General features: G+C 46.4%; 1 protein-coding gene and 1 non-coding gene across 3 annotated transcripts in view; one reads left to right on the top strand and one right to left on the bottom strand.

Annotated features, from left to right (window-relative positions):
- MNAT1 (MNAT1 component of CDK activating kinase) overlaps positions 1–19404 on the bottom strand; it is a 139497-nt gene that overhangs the window by 2092 nt on the left and 118001 nt on the right. The window lies entirely within an intron of this gene.
- On the top strand, positions 11621–11703 carry TRNAL-GAG (transfer RNA leucine (anticodon GAG)). The gene has a single exon. It is a non-coding gene; the product is annotated as a tRNA-Leu (tRNA).

Below are 19404 nucleotides of genomic sequence, written 5' to 3'. Positions count from 1 at the left end.
CTGAGTTGGAACAGCTTCAGAAAGAGACAGAACTGAACATGGTTAAGAAAGTCAAATACTTGGGGGTAAACATAACAGCAAAAAATCTGAGTCTTTTTAAAGATAACTATGAAAAATGTTGGTCAGAAATCAAGAGAGACTTGGATAGTTGGTCAAGACTAAAACTTTCTTTGTTAGGCCGAATAGCTGCCATCAAGATGAATGTACTGCCAAAAATGTTATTTTTGTTTCAGACACTACAGATTGTAGACAAGACAGAGTGTTTTCGGAAGTGGCAGAAAGATATTTCTAAATTTGTCTGGCAGGGCAAAAAGCCCAGAATTAAATTCAAAATACTAACAGACGCGAAAGAAAGAGGGGGCTTTGCCCTGCCAGACCTAAAGTTGTATTATGAAGCTGCAGCGTTCTGCTGGCTAAAAGATTGGTTACTTCTTGAAGATACGGATGTCTTGGACTTGGAAGGTTTTAATAATGCGTTTGGATGGCATGCTTATTTATGGTATGACAAAGCTAAGATAAATAAGGCCTTTAAGAATCATATTGTCAGAAAATCAGTTTTTAATGTCTGGACAAAATACAAAGACTTATTGGAGAACAAAACTCCGAGGTGGCTGTCACCCCTGGAGGCCAAGGCTCGAAAAAGAGTCAATATGGAGGCCAATTGGCCAAAATATTGGGAGATAATAGAAAAGGATGGGGACAACTGGAAATTGCAGAGTTTAGAAAAGATGAGAGATAAAGTGAGAGACTGGTTACACTATGCTCAGATTAAAGAAGTGTTTAAAAATGACAAAAAGTTAGGATTCCAAGTGGAAAAGTCAAAGTTAGAAACTGAACTGCTAGAACCTAAGACTAAAGTACTTTCAAAAATGTATAACTTGCTGCTGAAATGGAACACACAAGACGAAATGGTAAAATCAACAATGATAAAATGGGCTCAGGACATCGGGCACAATATTATGTTTGAAGATTGGGAAAGGTTGTGGACCTCTGGGCTGAACTTCACTGCATGTAATGCGTTGAAGGAAAATGTGATGAAAATGATGTATAGATGGTACATGACCCCTGTTAAATTAGCTAAAATATACCATTCGTCTGATAGTAAATGTTGGAAATGTAAGGAAAATGAAGGAACATTTTTTCACCTCTGGTGGACCTGCCCTAGAGTGAAGGCCTTTTGGGAGACAATATATAATGAATTAAAAAGGGTGTTTAAATACACCTTTACTAAGAAACCAGAGGCCTTTCTCTTGGGTATCGTCGACCAGAGTGTGTTAAAAAAGGACAGAACATTCTTTATGTATGCAACAACAGCAGCAAGAATATTGATTGCCAAGAACTGGAAAACTCAGAAGCTACCCACTGTGGAAGAATGGCAGATGCAGCTGATGGACTATATGCAGCTAGCCGAGATGACCGGCAGAATCCGAGACCAGGGAGAAGAAAGGATGGAAGAAGACTGGAAGAAATTCAAGATCTATTTACAAAAATATTGTAATTTGGCTGAGTGTTGAACCGGATGCCAGAGTAGAAAACAATTGTCTATCACCAAATTAGACTTAAGGATGAATTATATGCTAATTAAAACTAAGATTATGAGTAAAATGATAATTTGTTTGAAATTAACTTAATAATGATGCAAGTGTATGCGGGAGGTGTGGGGGAGTCCTATGTAACAACTGAGAGATGTTAAATGGACAATGATGAATTGTGTTTTTTCTGATGTATGTTTTATGTGAAAATTTTAATAAATATATTATTAAAAAAAAAAAAAGTGCAATTAGATAAATAGGTACCGCTCCGGCGGGAAGGTAAACGGTGTTTCCGTGCGCTGCTCTGGTTCGCCAGAAGCGGCTTAGTCATGCTGGCCACATGACCCAGAAGCTGTACGCCGGCTCCCTCGGCCAATAAAGCGAGATGAGCACCGCAACCCCAGAGTCGGTCACGACTGGACCTAATGGTCAGGGGTCCCTTTACCTTTACCTTTAGACATCCACCCTACTGGGGATCTCACATCGCCTCTGTCCCAACATTTACAACTGGTGGGTCCAATCTGCTTATTTCTCCTTTATAACCTATAGCATGGCTCTCATATTAACAATGCACAGATACTATTGCTCAGTAACGCTGTCGCCCCGTAAATACAGCCTGAGCCTTGATGAGCAGCTGGTTTTGTTACTATCTTTTCAAAGGGATGGTGTTTTGAATCGAGCAACACCTGAAGGGTCACCTCTGACTCACTCCCATACCAGCTGAGACAGAGGCAAAGGGATCTTGGCCACCTTCCCGCTCTGCTTTGGCGCAGCAGTGCCCTTACGATGCACCATGGATGCCCGTACCCAAGGGTTCCTCCGTGTGGGAATCAGCAGAGGTGAACCTGGCCAAGGCCGCGGCTGCTGTTTTATGCTAGGAAGGGAATAATTAGAGGAGCCCTTTTGGGGTGGGGAGCCTGTAGCCCTCCAGGTGTAGCTGGACTACAACTCCCATCATCCTTGACCACTGGCCACATTGACTGAGGCTGATGGGAGTCGAAGTCCAACCACTTCTAGAGGACCACAATTTAAGGAGGATATTGGTAACTCGGAACAGGTGAAGAGGAGGGCAACCAAGATGATCAAGGGTCTGGAAACCAAGCCTTAGGAGGAAAGTTGAAGAAGATGGGGATGTTTAATCTGGAAAAGAGGAGACTGAGAGGAGATAGGACAGCCATCTTCAAATATCTTAAGGGCTGCCCCATGGAGGATGCAGCAAGCTTGTATTCTCCTGCTCTGGAGGGTAGGACTCGAACCCATGACTTCAATTCACAAGAAAGGAGATTCCAATTAAACATCAGAAAAAACTTTCCAATGGTAAGAGCAGTTCGATGGTGGAAGAGACTCCCTCCATAATTCTATGTTTTCACAGCCCACCCAATATCTGGGTTTGGGAGAAAGTGGCTGGAAGTTAATGAACACAGATGAGGGAGTATATTGGAGGCCAGACGGGAAGCCCATGGAAGACGTGACTCCCTCCCTCTCCCTGGCTGTCAGTTGCTTATCTCCATCGTAAGGCGTTATGCTGTCATAAGTGGGCAGCTGATTGTCTCAGCCCTTCACAGACACCAGAATCCCAAATGAAAACCAGCTTTCGCAGTTCCACCTCCAACCAGCAAGATTACGACTCGCTGTTTTGGTTTCGCCCCATCTTGGTCCAACTTGCTCCTGGGAAGGTGGAGTCATTCCATCTCTCCACTTGGCAGCTCAAGCGTAAACTTGCAACCCACCCACAGATTCTCTCTTCCCCGAGAAACCTGAAACAGCTGCAGTGCTGGCTGGGGAGAGAACATGGGACCACCAGTAAAACAGGCCAAACAGTTGCATCTTCTAATTTACAGCTAGTTTCCGTGAAGGGTGCTTAAACGAAGCCTGCTTTTACAGGACAGATGTCATAAGCAGGAAGATCCCACCAATGTTGTAAAAGCGGTAAAGAAAAAAAGGTCTGTCCACTGACTTTAGACATAAGCTTACATACATATTCAATGTTCAAACCTATTATTTAAACTCTCCACTCTTGATTTCGTTCGTTTACACAAATGTGCTGCTGGATAAGTGTTTAATGGTTCTTGTATTTGTTTCAAAACCAATAAGTTTTTGTTTCTTTGTGTTTTTTTAAGGTGGGGGGCTTTAAAGGATGAATTGATTAATTACAGTTTTCCAAAAGTCTGTGCCTTGCACCTAATAAACAGAACAGGCAGACGCGAGCACTATTTCTAACCTGGTTATTTTTGTGAAGATGCTACGTAGACAGAACGGGGAGGGCGAATGCCCAAGGTCAGTTCTGCTGCAGTGTCTCTGCGGAAGAGGCAGAAGGGGGTCGTGCCCCTACACTTGCCGAGGCACCCAGAGACCTCTGCGCTTCCTTCCAAGGGAAAGGAAACTCGTCACTCCCCTGGAGTACTTAATCTGCCCACAAACAAATGCTAAGGGGATCACAAGGCACAGCTTCCTAATCCCAAATGGAAGAAAGCTACCTGTGATTACTCGCTGGTAGGCGTGCCAATTCGGTCAGAAAGGGAGACTGGAGCGGAAATGGCCACAAAGCACATGTTCATTAGAGATCAGGAATGGAAGTCACACAAGCGAATCCCAGCGGTATTCACTATTGCTTTTTTTAGTCCACAAGTGTCGTGCAAATGATTAAGTTATTTTCTTCAATCACTCCAACAGGATAAAGCCTTTCTCGGTTTTGCAGGACCCTCAAAATCCGATCGCCAGCACTGCCTCCAAACACAAACAGGTGTTGTTTGGCAAACAGCCATCAAGAAACAGATTCTCTGTTAATTTATCAAATCCTTTCCGATAGCCGTCTGAGTAAGAGGGCAGCCCCGGATCTGGAAGCTGCAAACTCCCCCACTTAATAACATACGATGAGGGTCAAATGTATGCTGGAAATGTAAGGAAAAAGAAGGCACCTTTTATTGTACGTGGTAAGGTAGTAAAAGAATTTTTGGGAATGATATATAATGAGTTGAAAAAAATGTTTAAAATAACCTTTTCTTTAAAAACCCCAAAGCCTTCCTTTTAGGAATTCTAGGTGTCAAAATCCCAAGGGAGCAGAAAAAACTATTTATGTATGCAACCACGGCTGCACGGATGCTATTGGCCCAGAGATGGAAAGAAGATAAAGTCCCTGCCAGGGAAGAATGGCAGATCAAGTTGATGGATTATGCCGAAATGGCTAAAATGACTGAAAGAATCAGAAATCAGGAAGACAAAAATGTTAATAAGGAATAGGGAAAATTTATAACTTATCTTAAAAATCATTGTAAACAGTTAAAATCGTTAGGAGGATTGGAATAACACTTGTAGTTTAATGGTGAATTTTGGATATAATGGAGAGATAAAAGATTTGGAGTATTATAAAAGATGTAGGAGGAAATGATTAAAATAGGACCCAAAAAGGGGAGGAAGGAAGTCCAGGAGATTTTCTGGAATCTTGTTTTTATGTTGTTCATTGGATAAAGTAAAGGTAAAGGGACCCCTGACCATCAGGTCCAGTTGTGACTGACTCTGGGGTTGCGGCGCTCATCTCGCTTTACTGGCCGAGGGAGCCGGCGTACAGCTTCCGGGACATGTGGCCAGCATGACTAAGCCGCTTCTGGCGAACCAGAGCAGCGCACGGAAACGCCGTTTACCTTCCCGCCGGAGCGGTACCTATTTATCTACTTGCACTTTGATGTGCTTTCAAACTGCTAGGTTGGCAGGAGCAGGGACTGAGCAATGGGAGCTCACCCCATTGCGGGGGTTCGAACCGCTGACCTTCTGATTGGCAAGTCCTAGGCTCTGTGGTTTAACCCACAGCACCACCCACGTCCCTGTTCATTGGATATGTGACTGTAAAATTCTAATCTGGAAACCAAATAAATAAATTTATATAAAAATAACAACAAAAGCAGCAATGAAGGGCAGTCAAGCCATTCCTCCACCCAACTGCCATGCCAGCCTTTGGGCATCTCTCAGGCATGCTTCAAAAATCTGCTTCCTCACATGCAAGACTCTGTACACGGGAGGCAAGAACATATCTCCACCCCTTAAAAATTAAATTTGCTTTCCTGCTAGCCCAGGAAACATTTTATCCTTTCCTTTGGTTTCTCTGGGAAGAAAAAAAACAAAAACCCAAAGGCGCCCGCTTCAAATGGCAAAGAAATTGGTTTTGGCACATTTCTTAAAACACCCCAACAGAAAACCTAGTTTGCTGGCAGGCATCTTGAATTGCTCAAGATGTGCGAATTGTGAATATTTGTTTTGAGCAGCCAAGTAGGAGGTTTAATCCAATATTTATACGTTGGAATAAGTGAAGTGCTGCCTAGGAACAAATGCCAGCCGTCTGCTGCAAACTGGGGACCAGTCTTGGGGGGCCTCTTCAGCCGTGGTTTTACCAGTCCAGGACTGGTAGGGAAGGCACCCTCAGTCTCAGTGGGTCCCATTCATCTGTGACTACGTAGGTGACAGCCCGAAGGACTGGGGAACAGGGCTGGGCGATATGGTTTGAAATCCATATTGTTATATCGGTTTCATAATTGTTGACCTGGCAATATATCGTGAATCATGATGTGTTTCCGTGTGCTGTGCAAAAATAACAATGAGGGGAAACCGTGAGGCCAGCCAATGACTCTGCATAGCTCCATCCTTATTTCAGACATCGTGACATATCGGTATATTGCGATGTTTAGCTGGTGACACTGTTAGAATTCCTGCTTCATGATTGCAGTCATGGGATTTTTGTCTATCACATGACAGTGTATGTTTTGACTCCACAGAGTGGGATGTGAAGGAGACAGGATGTTTGTATTACTGTGTTCCGTGAAGTGGGACTACTGTCCTTTGTTCTTTTTCTCTTTGCTGTCTGATGCTAGAGAGGGAGGGAGCCATGTTGCAGTGCTCCGCGTGTGTTTATATGTAAATAAAGTAGATTAGCCAAAATGCTGAGTTGCTGAGGTCTGTCACACAAGCCATGCGCAAACTCTGCGGATCCCTAAGTGTGCCGGTATCGGTTGGCATCGGTTGCTGTGATGTTTGGGCAGAAGAAAGCTTTTGAAGCTCCCGAACAATCAACCAGGAGGGAGGGAACATGCCAGTCGGGCATGTGTCTCTACCAGGGTCCTACTCAAGTGTAGGCTGAACTCCTGGCAGACATATCGTGATGTTGAAAACCAGATATCGCCCAGCCCTAGTGGGGAATAGCTGGTGTTAGTGCAAGACTGACAGAAGGTCTTGAAAGCCTGTGTTCGGGAAAACTGATCAGCAGTCACGTGCCACGTGACAGCTTTTTGTCTCTCTCGGAGCAGGGCCCAGACCTAGCCCTGAAAAGGCAAAGCAGTTCTTCCTGGAAACACGGGCGATGGAAGCATCATTTGCCCTATCCTGTCCTCGCTTGGGCAGCCTGAAAGCGTGCGTTACACACAGACTGTCGACAGTGCACCATACATCTGCAAGTATTTGGCATGCAGATGTTTCCCTCCTCAAAATCTGCTGTCCAGATGTCTTAACAGGCGGCATGGGGAAGATAAGATTCATTCATTTGCCGGTTGTTTGACAGGAGGGGAGAAAGTGGCACACCCACTCGAAAACATTGCTGGCTCCCTGATTTAACCTCAGCATCACAAACTGGGGGGCGGGACAGTACAGCAGCTTATTAAAGTGGGAGAAAAATGCAGAAATACGTTCTTCCTACCTCCTGCCCTCTCCCTTGGGGTAGGCTCACAGAACTGGAAGGGATCCCAAGGGTCATCTAGTCCAACCCCCTGCAATGCAGGAATCTAAACTCAAGCATCCACGGCCAATGACCAGCCAACTTCTGCTAAAAGACCTCTAATAATAATAATCATAATCATAATCATAAAAATATATTATTGGTTCCCTGCCCATCTGGCTGGGTTTCTCCAGCCACTCTGGGTGGCTTCCAACAAAGATTAAAAATACATTAAAATGTTACGCATTAAAAACTTCCCTGAACAGGGCTGCCTTCAGATGTCTTCTAAATGTCAGGTAGTTGTTTATCTCTTTGTCATCTAGGAGGAGGGTGTTCCACAGGGCAGGCGCCACCACCAAGAAGGCCCTCTGCCTGGTTCCCTGTAGCTTTGCTTCTTGCAGGGAGGGAACCACCAGAAGGCCCTCGGCGCTGCACCTCAGTGTCCAGGCATAATGATGGGGGAGGAGATGCTCCTTCAGATATACTGGACCAAGGCCGTTTAGGGCTTTAAAGGTCAGCACCAACACTTTGAATTGTGCTCAGAAACGTACTGGGAGCCAATGTAGGTCTTTCAAGACCAGTGTTATATGGTCTTGGCAGCCGCTCCCAGTCACCAGTCTAGCTGCCGCATTCTGGATTAGTTGTAGTTTCCAGGTCACCTTCAAAGGTAGCCCCACGTAGGAGAGTCCACAACCTTCCACTGTCAAACAGCTCCCACTGTCAGAAAGTGCTTATTGGAGATTAGTCGGAATGTGCTTTCTTGTAGCTTGAAGCCATTGGTTTGAGTCCTACAGTCCAGAGCAGGGGAAAAGAAGCTTGCTATGACGATTGATCCAGACAAAACCTGCCTTGGTCCTGGACAACGCATTCAAGCAATGTTCAGGCCTGCTTCCAGGGGGAATGAGCACCGCAACTATTATTACTGTCATCATTGCCATGATCATTATTTTATAGAGGAGTGTCATCAGTATACATCTGCTGGCGCCCATTGGGAAAGGTAAGGTGGAAGGCAGGGAGGTCAACACGATTTGGAGCCAGTGCCAATGAGAAGTAGAGACCATTAATTCTAGTTTACCTCCCAACTTCTTACTCCTTCCTGATGAGTTCTACAAATGGAACTTTTAGCACAAATATAGGATAAAAAAGACCCCCATGGTACAAACAATTGCAGAGTTTTTCTACCTTGTCCTCGGCAGGTCTCCCACTGTTGATCTCCTGCCCCACGTGCTTCTGCAACCCCACATTCTTATTAATGTTTCTATTCTACTTCCAGGGACATGGGTGGAGCTGTGGTCTAAACCCCAGAGCCTAGGGCTTGCCGATCAGGTCAGTGGTTTGAATCCCTGCGACGGGGGGAGGTCCTGTTGCTCGGTCCCTGCTCCTGCCAACCTAGCAGTTCGAAAGCACGTCAAAGTGCAAGTAGATAAATAGGTACTGCTCCAGCGGGAAGGTAAACGCCGTTTCTGTGTGCTGCTCTGGTTTCGCCAGAAGCGGCTTAGTCATGCTGGCCACGTTACCCGGAAAAACTGTCTGAGGACAAACGTCAGCTCCCTTGGCCTGTAAAGCGAGATGAGCACCGCAACCCCAGAGTCATTCACGACTGGACTTAACTGTCAGGGGTCCTTTATCTTTTTTTTTTATTCTACCTCCACAACCTGTCCGGTTGGTTGGTTGGTTGGTTGGTTGGTTGGTTTAAATGTAAACCCAAGATCTCAGGGTGGTTTACAAGATAAAAATACAGGCTAGAAACATAAAATAAATAGTTAAAAGAAAAACAAAACAATACCCCCCGCCCCACAAACACATTTAAAATGCTGTGGAATATTGATCGGCCCAAAAAGAGGAACGTTTTTGTCTGGCGCCTAAGAATATACAGTGGTACCTCGTGTTACATACGCTTCAGGTTACAGACTCTGCTAACCCAGAAATAGTGCTTCAGGGTAGGAACTTTGCTTCAGGATGAGAACAGAAATCGTGCTCTGGCGATGTGGCGGCAGCAGGAGGCCCTATTAGCTAAAGTGGTCTTCAGGTTAAGAACAGTTTCAGGTTAAGGACGGACCTCCGGAACGAATTAAGTACTTAACCCGAAGTACCACTGTACGATGAAGGCACCAGACGGACTTCAAGAGGGAGAGCATTCCGCAAATGGGGAGCAACTGCAGAAAAGGCCCCTTCTTGTGTTGCCACCCTCCAGACCTCTTGTGCAGAGGGGGCACACAAAGATTATCTATCCATCCTAGCCCAGATACTGCAATGATTTCATAAACATGTCCAGGCAAAACCAGAGGAGGATTACAGAAACTGCCATTCCCCTCCTAAACACGTTTACTGGGATAAAAGTCGAAAGAGATCAAACCTACCTCCAAGCAACTTGTTCTGGGGGTTGCACCCCAGAGTGATTTGCATAAAACTAGTGATTTGCATAATTCAACTTGAAAGCAGCATTTGAGTTTCCTTTAGTCACCAGCTTCATCACTCCCCAATCCCTGTGCTCCTGTTTCGACATGCAGGGAGTGCTAACTTTACATTTCCTTCCATATTTTCTTTTTTTAAAGCGACTGAAGTTTTCAACAGGTGCAAATACACCCTGCTGAGAAAGGCCCATGGGTTATGCTGGGTAACAAATGCCTTTTTAATTTCTTTCTTTCTATATATGTGTGTGTGTGTGTGTGTGTGTGTGTGTGTGTTTCAAACTGGTGTCTTAGATTACAGCGGTGATCTCATCCCTACAACATTCCGCATGCCGTCGCTTGGCTGCGCAACAAGGTCGGCTCCAACCAGCTTTTTCAGCGCGACAAAGGAAGGCAGAAATGTGCCTCTCCAAATTCACAAGGGGATCTGCGTCCCTGGATGCCGAGCCTCCGAGCACAAGCCCCTGCCTGTTCATCAGAAACGGCAAAGGGAGCTCGCTGGGGGCCTCCTCTCGGCCTGAGCTCCTTCCGCCCACCCTCCTCCAAGCTGAGGCCTGGCTTAGCTGGAGGCATTCTGTAGCAGACCGAGACACCTGGCCTTGCATTTGTCATTCTCCTGAGGTCATCGGCCAGCTGTCTGTCCTCTCAACACCCGGCTCCGCCAAAACAGCCAGCGCATTTTCTGCTGCACTCGGGTTTCCAGGTCCGAAAGCCTCCAGATAGAGCAAATCAATCATCTCTCCGCAGAAAAACAACTGCAAGTAAGCATTTTCACATCCTTGAGCAGCTCGTCTGCTTGGCAAGGACACTGCAGTCGAGTCCCCGGGCCGGAATCCGGCAAACGCGCTCCCGCTGCATGGTGGGGATAGATTGCATGCTCGGGGACCGCAGAGCATTTCGGCCATGGCTAAATCAGGCTTCGCATGCATCTCGCTCTGCAGGGAGGGGATGAGAATGCCAGGGAGCGTGAGGGACACTTCTTCGTTCCCATTGGCTCTCCCTTGGCTTTCAGCTCCCTCTCAGCCACATACACAACTGGGCAGAATCCAAAAGCTTGGGTTTCTCATTAGCCCGGTGTTGCCATTCCCTCCGTCTCTGCTGAGTAGGGCACTCAGGAAAGCAGGCGGCCACAGGAGCAGGCCACAAGCCATGCAGCTTTTGACATACTTCTGAAGGAGTCTCAAAGACTTCGGTGGAAATGGCACGGAGTAAAGGAGGTTGTGGGTCATGTTCAGCAAAGCCAACCGTTTGAACGCAGATCCTGCTGAACCGACTGGCTTGATTCCTTTCCTGATGAAAGGCGAAAAGTGCAAATATGACACCTTTAATTGGCTTTTGCATCCAAAGTTTGTGGCAGATCCACCCAGGTGGTGTTGGACATAGGGCAGAAAAAACCCTGCTCAAGTCTCCCTTGGCCCAATCACTGCCTTTCAGCCTAACTTAGGTCCGGGGGACGGGGGGGACGGGACTATCCTATTTGATCCTCACACGTCAACCTGAGTTCCATGGACAGGCGCCACAATACAGTAGAGATAAGCAATGGTAACAAACAGGATGATCTCAGATATAGTCTGGGACTGTGAGAACTGGCAACTGCAATTCACAATGTGACACGGTTGTTTCCCCACATGCCACAATGCAAGAATTTTAGCACAAATTCCCTTTGGATCTATAGATTACTCTCGCTGAAATTGAGTTCCTGCCAATTCCCCCAACCTCTTTAAGTGTTTTATAAATCCCCCTGCTGCGCAGCACGGACTCAACCTTGCATGACTCACCATGTATTGAACGGGCACTAATGTAAATTTGCTGCTCCACCCCCACCCCAATTATTATTTTTTAGAAAAGGTTAACAACAACCCGTGTAGGTTGGTGTTGCTAGCATGACAAAGTGCCGTTTTGCTTCAGCTGCTGGGAGAGGACAGCCAAGGATAGGTAGCCTGAGCTCAGAACCCCAGGCAAACTCACCTAGGTCACTTGCCCCATCAGGCTGGATAGCTCAGTTGGTTAGAGCATGGGGCTGAGAACGCCAAGGCTGCAGGTTCGATCCCTGAATGGGACAGCTACATATTCCTGCCTTGCAAGGGGTTGGACTAGATGATCCTCAGGATCCCTTCCAACTCGACAATTCTATTATTCTATTAGACAGCCCTGATTCCAAGCGCCGCATGCTTAGAGCCAGCGAGCAGAAAACAGTCCAGGCAAACTCACTGCCCCCCTTTTGGTCAATGTATCATGAGCGCCATTATTCTTTGGCTTCTGTTGCGCCAAACAATGCGCCTGTTTTTCCTATTTGTTACAAAGTCTGTACATAACTCACTGCGTTTTATTGTCCCGCTCCATCTCGCCATGATAGACTTTCCAGAGAAACGCAGTTAAAAACACAAATAAGTAAGGGGTGGGGGGAGGGAAGCAGACAGACAGAGAAGTTCAGCTTCCTTTTAGAGTGAAGACAACAATGAATGAGGATCCTAGAGAAAGGAGGGCTTAAAAAACAACAACACAGAATCCAAATCCATGTTTGTAGGCGATACGGTTCTGTGGGGCTAATACGATTTCCTGAAGCCGCAGGAGTCAAGCCATCAGGACCGAAGTGTGCAGATCTCTATTTGTGACTTCGCACCTGGGAAAGGAAAAGAGCTAAGAAACTTGTTGTGCAGAGACAGCGTTTCTCATCCGCTGGAATTCTTCACGGTTGCAGGAGGAAACCATGAGACGCCCATTACGAATTGCAGCCTCAACAACAAAGCCGTATTAGGGTAAAATCAACAAGACGTAATAGATATAAAAACGAAACAGGTTTTTGGGTTTTTTTAAAGGACAACATCTTCTTCCGAGAAAAGGGCTGCATTTTCCAGCTGGTGCAAAGGGTACTGTTGAGATAGAGCCAGCACATTCAGTGACCAAATGGAACATTTGTCCCTGGAATCAGGTCCTAGAGAGGGACTCAGCCAATTGCTTCAGTGCTTGCCCAGGCCGAAGGGCCCCTCATGGCTGACCCAGTGTTCTTTGCTAAATGGGAAGAATGTACTCAGGGCCGGCCCAAGACATTTTGGCACCTGAGGTGAACCGCAATATGGCACCCACCTCCCCGCTACAGAAGGGCTGAGTGAAGATCAACATCAGGAACAAGGGGGGGATGAAGATCAGCACTAATAACTGCTGCCCCTGTGGATCCTGCCGCCTGAGGCAGTCACCTTGCCTCATGGGTGAGCCAGCTCTGAATGTACTGAAAGATGGAAGTATCAATTGACATGTTAATGTCATGCAATTTTATTTTGGGGTGGGGGCAAACTACCTGTGCTAGTCCCCCAATCTGCCATCCGGACTGGCAGGACTCATCACCAAAATTACATGGAAAGCACCCAGAAAAATGTCCGCCAGGGAACAGGTTTAGGGCAAACTTACACAATATGTCTGGACTAAACCACTTCAGCCTGAAGGTGAATGCCTCAAGCGCTTGTATGTCCCTTAACCTCAAAACGGCTTCTACGTATGAAAGCTCCAAGTTATGTTTATACAGGGAATTTCTGTTTATATGGGGGAATGTCTGAACATTCAACGACCCATCTGCAACTTCAATTGATACTGCCTGGCAACTGATTATCAAATGAGACTGGTGGTCAATGGTTCCAGCTCCCGGGCTTGGGGGATTTAGGGAACAAGAAAACTGATGACCTGCCCTGAGCTCCAATGAGGCAAGGCAAGAGCTGAGGCTCAATACTAAAGGAGAGCAGAGTTTAAATCAGGGGTCAGCAACCTAAGGCCTGGGGGCCAGATCCGGCTCAATCGCCTTCTAAATCTGGCCTGCGGATGAGTAGAACGTGTCCTTTTATTTAAAATGCATCTCTGCGTTATTTGTGGGGCCTGCCTGGTGTTTTTACATGAGTAGAATGTGTCATTTTATTTAAAATGCATCTCTGGGTTATTTGTGGGGCATAGGAATTCGTTCATTTCCCCCCCAAAATATAGTCCGGCCCCCCACAAGGTCTGAGGGACAGTGGACAGGCCCCCTGCTGGAAAAGTTTGCTGACCTCTGATAGCAGCCTGCCGCCCGGCGCACAAGGAGCCCTGAAGCAGAGCACCCCGCACGCCGGGCAGACATCCGCAGCGTGGGGAGCCCTGCGGGAACTCCTTTATTTCCCCCCCAAAATTTTTCCTTTATTTCCCCCCAAAAAAACTAGGTGCGTCCTATGGGACGGAGCGTCCTATGGGACGAAAAATACGGTATATTCCTGCTTTGCAGGGGGTCGGACTAGACCATCCTCAGGATCGCTTCAATTTTCCTTATACAGTTGATCACAATTTTCTTAAATAGCCTGTAGTTTTAATTATTGTTCTGCACTGCTTTTAACCGGGGGGGTTTGTGTGTGTGTTCTCATAGTGCATCGCCCTGATATTTTGTGAAAGAGCAGTATAGAAATACTTGTGTAAAGAAAGAAAGGTTGGAATCGCTGCATTTTCTTGAGCACATGAACATCTCAAGGAAACCTGGATCTCTAAGGAGAAGGGAAAAGCAAGTTGACGGCCATGTAGAGGCTGCCTGAATGCCTGGCACCATGAAAACCGCTTGCTGTAAGCTTTCCAAAGGCACAGAAAGTGCCTCATCAAACACTAGGTGGCAGGAGGATCTGTCTCATCGGGGCCACCTGCAGACAGACATGCGCTTGCCGAATAACTTATCCTCGGGCAGATTGTCAATGCATGGGAGGGTGAGGGAGGCAGAGGCCAGTCAGGAAAAGCTATTTTTGTGCTACTGGTTCCTTCTGTCAGCAACGCGGGGTGTGTTTATGTGTGTTGCTGTTCGGTGCACAAAGCACTAGAACTGCCGGGACAAACAGCAGTATTGCATTCATAACCAGCTTTGCATTTTGAGCCTCACCCTAGGAAAACATGGGTGCGCGGCTAAGGATCCACACCTGTCCACACAAACGCCCTGGGAGACCACCTTTTCCCCATGTGCTCCATTCAGAATCCCCTGTACGGTGTTGGTTTATAGCACGGCAAGTGCATGGTTCTTACTGTAGGAACATGAGACCTTCTATATTCCCCGGGTTATTCACATTATCCCAGCACTCAAACCACAATATAACTTCGCAGGAAAAGTGTGGCTGCTCCCTCCTGCTTTCTATTGTGAATTGCAGTGTGGCTACAGAAGAAGGTTGTGCAAGTATCACAGGAACATTTGTCCACGCCTGTGTCAGACCGTTGCTGCATCTGGCTCAGGATCCTTGACACTGGCTGGCAGCATCTGTCCAGGATTTCAGGATTTCTTACCCCAACCCTACCCGGAGACACTACAAATGGAACCTGGACCTCCTGCATGCGGAGTAAATGCTCTACCCCTTAGCTACAACGTTTCCCCAAAAGAGAATGGGAAGCTCTGGGTTCTTGACACTGACTGGCAGCTTCTCTCCAGGGTCTCAGGCAGGGGTCTTTCCCAGCCCTGCCTGGAGATGCTGGGGATCAGGGGCAGGTTGATAGGGCAGAAAGCAGGGAGACCAACAGCAGGTGGCGCTAGAGCCAATGACAGCAGAGCCAGCTGGTTCTGGCTTTGTCCCCATCCTCTCCCTCCCTGCTGAGTTCCACAACAACAACACTGAGGCTGAGGAGGAAGAAGCTGGGAGCCAGGGCCAACGCCTGGACTTATTGGAAGTACAAAGGAAGGCGGGTGAGGGCTGGCTGATGGCAGAATGAGGGTGGTAGTGCAGAGACCCATTCACCCTACTGGAAAAGCCCCCATTGAGGAGGACTGAACCACCAGTGCCAGCCAGTATGGGGAATTGACAAGGATGACGGGAGTTGTAGTCCAACAGCATTATAAGCAACTATCCTACTTTTAAAAGGCAGCCCTGTTTAGGGAAGTTTTAGATGTTTAATGCTGTATTGTGTTTTTAATATTTGACTGGGAGCCGCCCAGAGTGGCTGGGGAAACCCAGGCAGTTGGGCGGGGTATAAATAATAAATTATTATTATTAATTACCCTTGGGGTCCCTTCCAATTCTATGATTCTGTGCTCTAAAGAGTGTCCTGAACTATTGTACATTTCCTTCCAGTAGCACCTTAGAGACCAACTAAGTTTGTTATTGGTATTAGCTTTCGTATTTGAAGAAGTGTGCATGAACACGAAAGCTCATACCAATAACTAACTTAGTTGGTCTCTAAGGTGCTACTGGAAGGATTTTTTAAAATTCTGTTTCGACTACGGCAGACTAACACCTACCTGTAACTAGTATTGTAAATTTGACTAGGAAGATCCAAACGGGGATGTGGATCAGTAGTGAGCGCCCATCTTCCCAACGTACAGCTCGGGCTTCGTTCCAGCTCTTCCACAAACTTGCAGAAGACTTACAGAGAAAGTCCAGTCCCCTTGCTCTGCCATGACTTTATCTGGAGCTTTGCTACTCCTCTGCAGGTATACCAGGGAAGATAGTCTAGTGAAAATAAGAGAAAGCCGTAACTTGCTGGTAGAGCTTTCCTCCGGCATCAACAGGCAGGAGACTGGTTTGAAACCCTGGAGACTTACTTCCAGGCAGTGTGGGCAACACTGAGGTAGATAGATCAATGGTCTGACTCTGAATCAGGCAGTTTCCTCTGTTCCTAAATGCTGTCGTCTTTTGTGTCGCTTAGAATGGGTTAGCCCCAATTTAAGGTGTGTTCTACACTGAAAGAAAATCATATGAAAATGATGTACTGGTGGGTATTTGACTCCAACAAAGTTAGCAAAATGTATAAGACAAGTTCAAATATCTGCTGGAAATGGTAAAGAAAAGGAAGGTACCTTTTATCATACGTGGTAGTAATAAAAGCTTTCTGGGTGATAATATATAATGAAATGAAGAAAATGTTTAAAAAAACTTTTGTTTTTTTTAAAAAACAGAAGCTTTTTTATTAGGAATTAGAGGTACCGATATCCTGAAGGAGCAAGAAACGACTTTTTATGTATGGAACAACAGTTGTGCAGATGTTATTGGCCCAGAGTTGGAAAGATGATAAAAGTCCCTACCAGAGAAGAACGGCAAGCCAAGTTGATGGACTACGCCGAGATGGTAAAGCTGACTGGAAAACTCAGAAACCAAGAGGATAAAAACTTTATAAAAGAATGGGGGAAATTTACAAATTATTCAGGAGACCACTGTAAGGAGATGAAAACAAGAGAAGGATTTTGACACGCTTGTAGTGTAAAAAACATTGTGGATAATATGGTTTGATATAATAACTGGAGTACAAACTAATATGCAGTTGTAGATGTTTTAAAACAAGACTCCACGGATGGGATGGGGGTGAAGACACGAGATTTGAAGAATCTCCACCTATTACACATGTTACTTTATTGAAGTGTGTTTATTTGTATTTTTTTTATTCGTAAAATGATTTTTATTTTTTTTAAAAGGAATGGGTTAGCCCCTTAAGCAAACAAATCCTGTCTCAAAACAGTATTTTATAGTTTGGTGGAAATCAGGCTTAGGTAAAGGTAAAGGAACCATTGACCATTAGGTCCAGTCGTGACCGACTCTAGGGTTGCGGTGCTCATCTCGCTTTATTGGCCGAGGGAACCGGCGTACAGCTTCCGGGTCATGTGGCCAGCATGACTAAGCCGCTTCTGGCAAACCAGAGCAGCACACGGAAACACCGTTTACCTTCCCGCTCGAGTGGTACCTATTTATCTACTTGCACTTTGATGTGCTTTTGAACTGCAAGGTTGGCAGGAGCAGGGACCGAGCAACGGGAGCTCACCCCGTCACGGGGATTCAAACCGCCAACCTTCTGATCGGCAAGTCCTAGGCTCTGTGGTTTAACCCACAGTGCCACCCGTGTGTTAAAGAGCTTATTTGGTGTTAAAGAGCTGCTACCCAACTGCATCCCTTGGGACAAGGTGCAGTAAAAATCCGAACAGGTGCAGCTCAGAGCACCTGCTGGGCATGCAGAAAGTCCTGTGTCCAATCTCATATAGGGCTGGGGTGTCCCCTGCCTGAAGCCCCCAGAAAGCTACTGCCAGTGTGGGGAAAATAATGGGACCAAGTCTGGCTCGTGATAAGGCAGCTTCCTAAGTTCCTGTTTAAAACAGTGCTTCATTCAGAACCATGGGGACTAGACTCTCGCTTTATATGGGGAAGGGCCATATAGCCCAGTGGTTAGAGCATCTGCTCTGCAGTCAGCGGGTCCTGCGTTTAATCCCTGGCATCTCCAGGCAAGGCTGAAGCCCTGTTGCCAGTCAGCGTAGACCAGGGTTTCCCAAACTTGGGTCTCCAGCAGTTTTGGGACTACAGTTCCCATCATCCCTGACTGCCAGTCCTGCTTGCTAGGGATGATGGGAGTTGTAGTCCCAAAACAGCTGGAAACCTTGGTGCAGACAATGCCAGGTGAATGTGCTTCAGTGGTTTGACTTGGTATAAGGCAGCTTCCTATGTTCCGATTTAATAAAAATTCTAATTGTTGCCACGCTTCCCCCCTCCCAACTTCAAAGTGGGGGTCATGGTGTGGGGGGGGGGGGTTGCTGCTGCTTTGGTCAGACCCCACCCCCCTTTGTTGAACCGCCTCTGTCGCTATGACAAGAAATGCAAATGATATGCCAGACCTGGGAGGAGAGCCAAGTTCTGATGAAGAACATTGAATATTTACGGCATAATTATATGTTATAACACTGATTGCCAGAAAGGGTAAGGCGGCCGGGGGGGGGGGGGAGTATCAACATTTGAGCATTTTGAATAAAACTATGTCCTGCTAAGCTGAAACAGATTTTGAAAACCAAAAACTCGGAGGGGGAGCAGACAAGAAAACAACATGTGATCCTAAGACTTAGGCATGATCTTCAAGGGGCTAAATTTTAATAAGTGCACTTACTGGTGTGTATGTTGTGGTGGCAGTGGGGAACCTCTCAGAAGTTTCCCCCATAAAAATGAAAAATAATTTGCACCGGCTGCCCAGAAAGCCAGCAATTAACAGCGCAACGAACTGCCCCTGTCATGTTTAAATTACTTTCTGCTTTTCACTCTTCAACGCTAACAAGAATCAATATGCTTCAAATAGGGAGGATTTCATGAAGTTTAAGTATAGAAACGCAAAGGAACTCTATGCTCCTAATATGATTTGGAGGCAGAAGACAGGCTTTTAAAGTACGAAAAGATGGCAACATGGGAAACTTTGCAAGAAGAAAATCAGCCTCATAGTTATGAAAATGGTTCTGTTTCCACAGTTTCGTAAGTGTTTATTTTTACTCCAAGGATAGCATTCAGCATTTTCCCCCAACCGCAAAAACATGTAATCATAACCCCATGTTTTCATATATATTGTATTCTTTTCAAAAGAAAGCTCTTGAAGCAGAATGGGAAAGGAAAGAAAGTTGGATAAAACAACAGAGAAGGATCCAAATAAAAATTAAGATGACCCAAGACAAGAAACCCAACAGTGGCTGAAAGCAAAATTGAGGCCAAAAAAAGAGAGGAGAAGGCAGCAAACGTTTGGAGTTCCCTTTACAGAAAGTAGGGACGCGGGTGGCGCTGTGAGTTAAAACCACAGAGCCCTAGGACTTGCCGATCAGAAGGTCGGAGGTTCGAATTCCCGCGACGGGGTGAGCTCCCGTTGCTCGGTCCCTGCTCCTGCCCACCTAGCAGTTCAAAAGCACGTCAAAGTGCAAGTAGATAAATAGGTACCGCTCCGGCGGGAAGGTAAATGCCATTTCCGTGCACTGTTCTGGTTCGTCAGAAGCAGCTTAGTCATGCTGGCCACATGACCCGGAAGCTGTACGCCGGCTCCCTCGGCC

This window comes from Podarcis muralis, chromosome 1 (genome assembly GCF_964188315.1).
Source record: "Podarcis muralis chromosome 1, rPodMur119.hap1.1, whole genome shotgun sequence".
NCBI lineage: Eukaryota > Metazoa > Chordata > Lepidosauria > Squamata > Lacertidae > Podarcis > Podarcis muralis.
Note: the sequence above shows the minus strand (reverse complement) of the source record. Positions and strands in the feature narration are given on the sequence as shown.